Source organism: Dipodomys merriami, unplaced genomic scaffold, assembly GCF_024711535.1.
Source record: "Dipodomys merriami isolate MVZ:Mamm:240054 unplaced genomic scaffold, mDipMer1.0.p SCAF_141, whole genome shotgun sequence".
Lineage (NCBI taxonomy): Eukaryota > Metazoa > Chordata > Mammalia > Rodentia > Heteromyidae > Dipodomys > Dipodomys merriami.
Genome location: NW_027202727.1, coordinates 329,248 through 336,690, shown reverse-complemented (window position 1 = coordinate 336,690; position 7,443 = coordinate 329,248).

Below are 7,443 nucleotides of genomic sequence, written 5' to 3'. Positions count from 1 at the left end.
CACACCAAGCAGGTGCACGATGACCCTCCCTTTGTGTGTGTGTGTGTGTGTGTGTGCGTGTGTGTGTGTGTGTTTGTGTGTGTGTGTGTGTGTTATTGTCGGGAATACCTAACTCTCAAGGACTCAGAACATAGAACACTTTGGGATGACAGCACACAGCACACTTGAGAAAATAGCACAAAGAACCTTGTGTAATGGACTCAGCACAATGTGGCTTTTTAAAGACTCACCACATAGCAACCTTTGGAATCCTCATGGTAATCTAATGACTAATAAGATTAGACATGCCATTTTGACATCACTAAACTTAAATATCATAGTATTATGACATCATATGTCATAGTGGCATTATAGACATATTGTGAATGCCTATTCTGTGATTTCATTCTAATTCAAGGGAGCAATATTGGTGGATATCAGAAATCCATTGCGACCTCAAAGCCACTGTGATATGAAAATTCCCTTTGTGACCTCACAGTACCATTGTGATATCATTAACCTGTTGTGACATCACAAACCTGTCTTGTCCATTGTGACCTCACTTCCAATGTGACATCACAAAGCCATTGTGATGTCACATTGCTGTTGTGACATTACAATCACCTTGAGACCTCCCAAACCCATTATGACATCTTTAGCACTTTTGAAATAAAACACATGGCCTTTGTGACATCACATTCCCTTTGTGTATCCATATCTTCGTTGTGAAATGTCAATTGAGATCAGATATGCCATTGTAATATCACAGAGCATTTATAATATAATCATCAGTGTGAAAGCACATTGTCATTATGACAACATCAGCTCATTGTGACATCACAAATCTGTAATGACATCTTACCACTATTACATTACATTGTCATTGTGACATCATATATACATTATGAATGCCTATTATGTGATTTCATTATATTTCAAATGTTGCATATGGTTACATATCAAAAACATATTTTCACTTCATAACCATTGTGACATCACAATCCATTTGTGACATAACATTGCCATTGTGATATCTCTAAATAACTGTGACAACTCAAACATGTCCTGTCCTCATAAGTTTTATTACAGGTTGCCACTGTGTAATGTTAGGTCCATTGAGAGCTCAAACTCTTTTCTACCTCATTATTTCAGGTATGACATGAAATATTAGAAATATACTGTGACATCATGACTATTGTGACATCACACTGCTAGACATCACACTGTCACATTGTCACATCACAAATCTGTTCTGTTGTCACATCACAAATCTGTTCTGACTTCATCACATTTGTGCCAACAAATACCTTTGGAATCCTCACAATCCCATTCTAAACTCATACACTCATTGGGAGTTAATGACAATTAAGGTCTGGAATGACATTGTCACATCACCAATCTACTGCGACATCACAAAACTATTTTGAACTCATCAATATTATGGCATCAGCAGCTAATTGTGACATAACAACACTCTTATGACATTATAATTTGACATCATATTGCAATTGTGATATTACTGTAACATCATGCTTTCACAAGCCTATTATGACCTCATCACATCTTAGAAAATTCAGGCCTTTGGGACATCAAACTCTTTCTGTGAACTTGTATCATTTTGAACTTGTAGCATTTGAAATTTGAAATAAGATGTGATTTTACAAACTTGTTTTGACATCACTAACCCATTTTTATATCATTAATGAAGTACCCGATTTTCGGATACCTCCTCTTAGACCACAAGAGACCACCAGCAATGCAAACAGCAAAGAGTCGTTTATTGCAAGCTCGAGCTTAGTCCTCCACAAACTCGGTAACCGGTGACGCTAAGAGGTCCCGAGCACAAAATTAGCACAGCTTTTATACTATCAAACAACTTTACAAGTTCAGGGGGTTTCCACACAAGCAAGTTTAGGGGTTTTGCACACAAGCAAGTTCACAAGTTCAGGGGGTTTAAGTCCACGTTGACTGCACTTCCCTTTTTCTGATGGAACACATTTGCAACTGTTCTGTTCCTTACGGGTGGGCAGGTTTGGTGGCAACCTGTGGTTTTCCTGAGAGCTATTTTTTTCTTTGGCAGCACAGCACTCTTTGTTGGTTACTCTGAGGTCAGCACAGCTCAGGGAGCTTGATCTTAAAATGAGTTACTTTAGCTCTTCAATTAACAGTTTACAACCAAAACCTGTTAGGAACGTTAGCACATTTGACAAAAAATCATGGCCTTTGTGTCATCACAGTTCATTTGTGTATGTCATGACTTCATTCTCTTATCCGCACTATAAACTAATGGCAATTAAGATCTGACATGAAATTGTGACATCATAAATCCTTTGTGACATCATCACCAGTGTGATATCAGACTCTCATTATGATACCATCAGCTCATTGTGACATCACCAAATTACAGTGACATCATAGCATTATGACATCGCATTGCCATTTTCCTGTCATAGGGGTTGGGAAGGTAGCTCAGTGGTAGAGCACTTGCCTTGCATGCATGAGGCCCTGGGTTCGATTCCTCAGCACCACATAAGCAAAAAGAAAAAAGCCAGAAGTGGCACTGTGGCTCAAGTGGTAGAGTGCTAGCTTTGAGCTGAAGAGCTGAGGGACAGTGCCCAGGCCCAGAGTTCAGGCCCCATGACCGGACCCCTCCCCCCCAAAACAGAAAGCTGTCACAGACACATTGTGATTGTATATCCTGTGATTTCATTCTATTTCAAAAGTGGCATATGACTTGCTATCAGAAACACATTGTGACCTCATAACCATTGTAACATTATAAACCCTGTGTGACCACATAACCAGTGTGACATCACATTGTTGTCATGACATTTTTCGCTTATGGTGACATCACAAAATTACAATGACATTATAGCATTTGCCATTATGTCATTGTGATAACATAGACACATTATAAATGCCTAATCTGTGATTTCATTGTATTTGAAATGTGGCATGTGGGATGATATCAGAGACTCATTTTGATATCATAACCATTGTCACAACAAAATCCCTTTGTGACATCAATTTGGCAATGTGACATCACAATGGCAATGTGATGCTAATAAGGCATCGTGATATCACAATGGTCACAAACTCACAATGGGCTTCAGATAACAACTGTCATGCCACATTAGTAGTAGAATCAAATAACATAATAGGCAAACACAACGTGTCTATGACATCAGAATGACAATGTGGTGTTACAATGCTATGATGGCATTGTAGTTTTACATGTCAAAATGAGCTGATGGTGTAGTGGCAACATGATGTCACAATTATGATGATGTCACAAAGGATTTTTTAATATTTCAATAGTATGTCTGATGTCAGTTGTCATTAGTTCCCCATGAGGATATGAATACAAAAAAGTTCTGTGATGTCACAGAGGCCATGTGTGTTTTCAAATGTGGTAAGAGGTCATAATAGGTTTGGGATGGCACAATGTGATCCGTAATGTCACAATGGAAATGAGATGTCCCATGGGGTTTTTAATGTCACAGTGGTGATGAGGTCACTATAGTTTTGTGATGTCACAGTTTGTAATTTCAGAATGATACATCTAATTTCAATTACTCATAATTCAATATGGGGATACCAGGTGATAGAATAAGCTTCACAGTATGAGGTCATACTATGTGAAAACCCAATGGAACAGTGATTTCACAATGACAATGTGATGTCTCAACATCATGTTATAATAATGTTTTGATGTCACAATTGGTGATGCCATACTGATGAGGAGGTTGCAATAGATTTGAGATGTCCCAAGGGGTTGATGATGTCACAATGGCATGTGGGATCTCAATTGTCATTAATTCAGCACGAGTATATGAGTTTGGGAAGGGATTCTGATGTCACCAAAGTATATGTAGTCAAAAAGGTGAAGAACGAACAGGTCTGAGATGTCACAAAATGATACAATGGTTATGATGTCCAGCGGTGTGATATCATGATGTTACACTGGATTTTAGATATCTCATGTCATATCTGAAATATGAGGTCGAACGCAGATTTTCAACTCACAAAAGGCCTAAGATATCACAATGCCATGTCACAAAAGTTATGAGGACAGGAGAGGTTTGATGTCACAGTGGGTTAGTGATGTAACAAAGGCAATGTGCTGTGACAAAGAGATTTTGATGTGACAAAGGTTATGAGTTCACAATGTTTTCCTGATATTAACCCACATGGCACATTTGAAATAGAATGAAATCCAAGAATAGGCATTCACATTACCTTGCTCATGTAACTGTAATTCCTCTGTACACTATACTTACAATAAAAAATGCACAGAAGAAAAAAAAAGAAAAAATGGAATGGTGTCATTGGGATTTGGTGATGTCACAATGAGATGATGGTGTCATGATGACAATGTGACTTCACAGTCATAATTTTTGCTCAAAGTATTTGTGATGATACAATGCTATCTGTGATCACAATTTTCATTAGTTCGCTATGAAGATATGGGTAAACAAAAGGTCTTTGATGCCACAGAGGTCATGTGTCTTTTAAATGGTGCTGAGTTAACAGTAGCATTGTGATGTCACAATGTGATTGTGAAGGCACAACAGCAATGTGATGTCACAATGGTTTGTGATGTCACAGTAGTGATGAGTTCACAATGAGTTTGTGATGTCACTATTGTCACTATGAGTTTGTAATATTACAATGACATGTCCAATTTCAATTTCTACTAGCTCACAATGAGGAAACAATTTCAAAGAAAGAATCAAGCTCCAAAGAGCATGAGTTTTTAGTCATAACTTGTGTGATATGCTGTCATTAGTATATTATAGGCTTTTAGTAAGCTTAGAATCTGTTTTCAAACTCATAATAATTCAGGTATGACATTTCATATCAGAAATTGACTCTGACATCATGACCATTGTGATATCACATTGATAAACATTAAGACCATGGTGTCACATTGTGAACTCACAAATCTGTTAGGACTTCATCACATCTGTGCCAACACAGGTCTTTGGAGACAAGACAGTCCCTTTGTGAACTCATATCTTCATTGTGAATTAATTACAATTGAGATTCGGCATGCCATTGTGACATTTCCAGCCAATTGTGACAGCACAAACCTACTATAGTAAGAACATATTGTGATCTACTAGCCATTGTGGTAGCACAATCCCTTTTGACTCCACATTTCCATAGTGATATCACTAAACCACTGTGAAATGATAATCCTCTCATACTCAATTCAGGTATGAAATGTGATACCCAAATCCAGTGTGACATCTACATCATGGTGACATCACACTGATAGATATTATGAGTATTTTGTCGCATTCTGACAACACACACCTGTTAGGACTTCACTTTTGTGACAAGCATGCCTTTAGAGACATCACAGTCCCTTTTTGAGCTCATATACTCATTGTGAGTTAATGACGATTGAGATCACATGTCACATTTTGATATCACCAACCCATTGTAACATCATACAACTCTTGTAAACTCGTCACTAATGTGGCATCACCAATTGTGATATCAAAACATTATTAAGTCATCATTTTGCAACATCACATTGCCATTGTTATATCACTGTTCTATTGTGTTTTCAAAAACCTAGTATATCTTCATAGCATTTTAGAAAATTCATGGCCTTTTTTACTTGTCTTCTCCTGTGAACTCATACCCTCATCGTGATATAGTAGCAACTAAAATTGGTCATGTGATTATGAGATGTGACTTCACAAAACTATTTGATTTCATCACCAATGTGACATCACAAACCCATTGTGAGCTTTCATTGCCATTTGACATCACTATCACATTGCGACATCCCAAACCTATTAGGACCTCAGCACCTTTGAAAAAACATATGGTCTTTGTGACACCACAGCCCCTTTGTGTAACTATACCCTTATTATGAACTGGCAATTGATATCAAACATGCCATTTGTGACATCACCAGTGTGACATAACATTGTCATTATGACAGCATCAACTACTTTTGACATCACAAAACTACAATGACAAGATAACATTATGAGATCACGTTGTCATTGTGATGTTATAGACAGATTGTGAATGCCTGTTTTTAATCTTAATTTTTTGTCTGTCATGGGGCTTGAACTCTGGGCTTGGGTGTTGTCCATGCTCTTCAGCTCTAGATGAGCTCTCTATCACTTGAGCCACAGTGCCACTTCTGGTTTTCTAGTGGTTGTATTGGAGATAAATCTCATGGACTTTCCTGCCTGAGCTGGATTTGAGCTGCTATCCTCAGATCTCAGGCGCCTGAGTATCTAGGATTACAGGCATGAGTCACCCATGCCCGGCTATTTCATTCTATTTCAATTTTGACCTGTGTGTTGATATCAGAAACATAATGTGACCCCATAACCATTTTAACACCATAAATCAGCAGTGACATCATATTGTCATTATGACACCATCAGCTCATTTGTGATATCACCAAACGACAATGGCATCATAGCATTATAAATCACAGTGACATTGTTACATCATAGATGTAAGAGTGTTATGGCCTATTCTGTAAATTCATTCTATTTCAGAAACTCATTTTGACCATATAAACATTGTGATATCACAATCCTTTGTGACATCACATTGCCATTGTTGTATCATTAAACTGCTGTGCCATCACAAACCAGTCCTGTCCTTATAAATTGTGTGACATGCTGCCATTGTCATATGTTAGGTCCTTTGTGAGCCCATAATCTGTTTTCAATCTCATATTTCTGGCATGACATGTGATATCATAAATCCCCTGTCACATTGTTCTGCCAGATATCATGATCATTATGTCACATTGTGACATCACAAAACTGTTTGAATGGCATCACATTTGTGACAACACATACCTTTGGAAACATTACAGTCCCTTTTTGAACTCATATATTCATTGCCAATTAATGATAATTGAGATCTGCCATGTCACACTGACATCATGAACCCATTGTGACATCACAAACTTATTGTGACCTCATCACGAGAATGGCATCAACAACTAATTGTGGTATCAAAGCATTATTTTGACATGATATTGTGGTATTGCCATTGTTATATATTACTGTCCAATTGTGTTTTTACAAACCTCTTATGGCCACATCACATCTTAGAAAATCCATGGCCTTTGAGACTTCAAGCTTTGTCTGTGAACTCGTGTTCATAGACCTCAACGCCAAGAAGACAAACAATCGAGTCACATTTAATATAATAAACCAATTTACACTAGAAAGGGGACTGTGATTACCTTATCCTGGACTGGATACCCAGGTCCAAGAGCAGCCTTGACCACCAAACCTCAGACCTCTAATGGGCAGCCCTAACGGTCTGCAAAGAAACAACCAAAAAATTATGATCTCCAAAGCTCCAAACATCCACGGGCAAGGCTTTTTACTTTTCAATTCCTCCCTCCTTCGCTATAGGCCTGTCCTTCCTTCCTGGTCTTTCCCTTTTTCCCTTCCACCCTTTCCTTCTTCT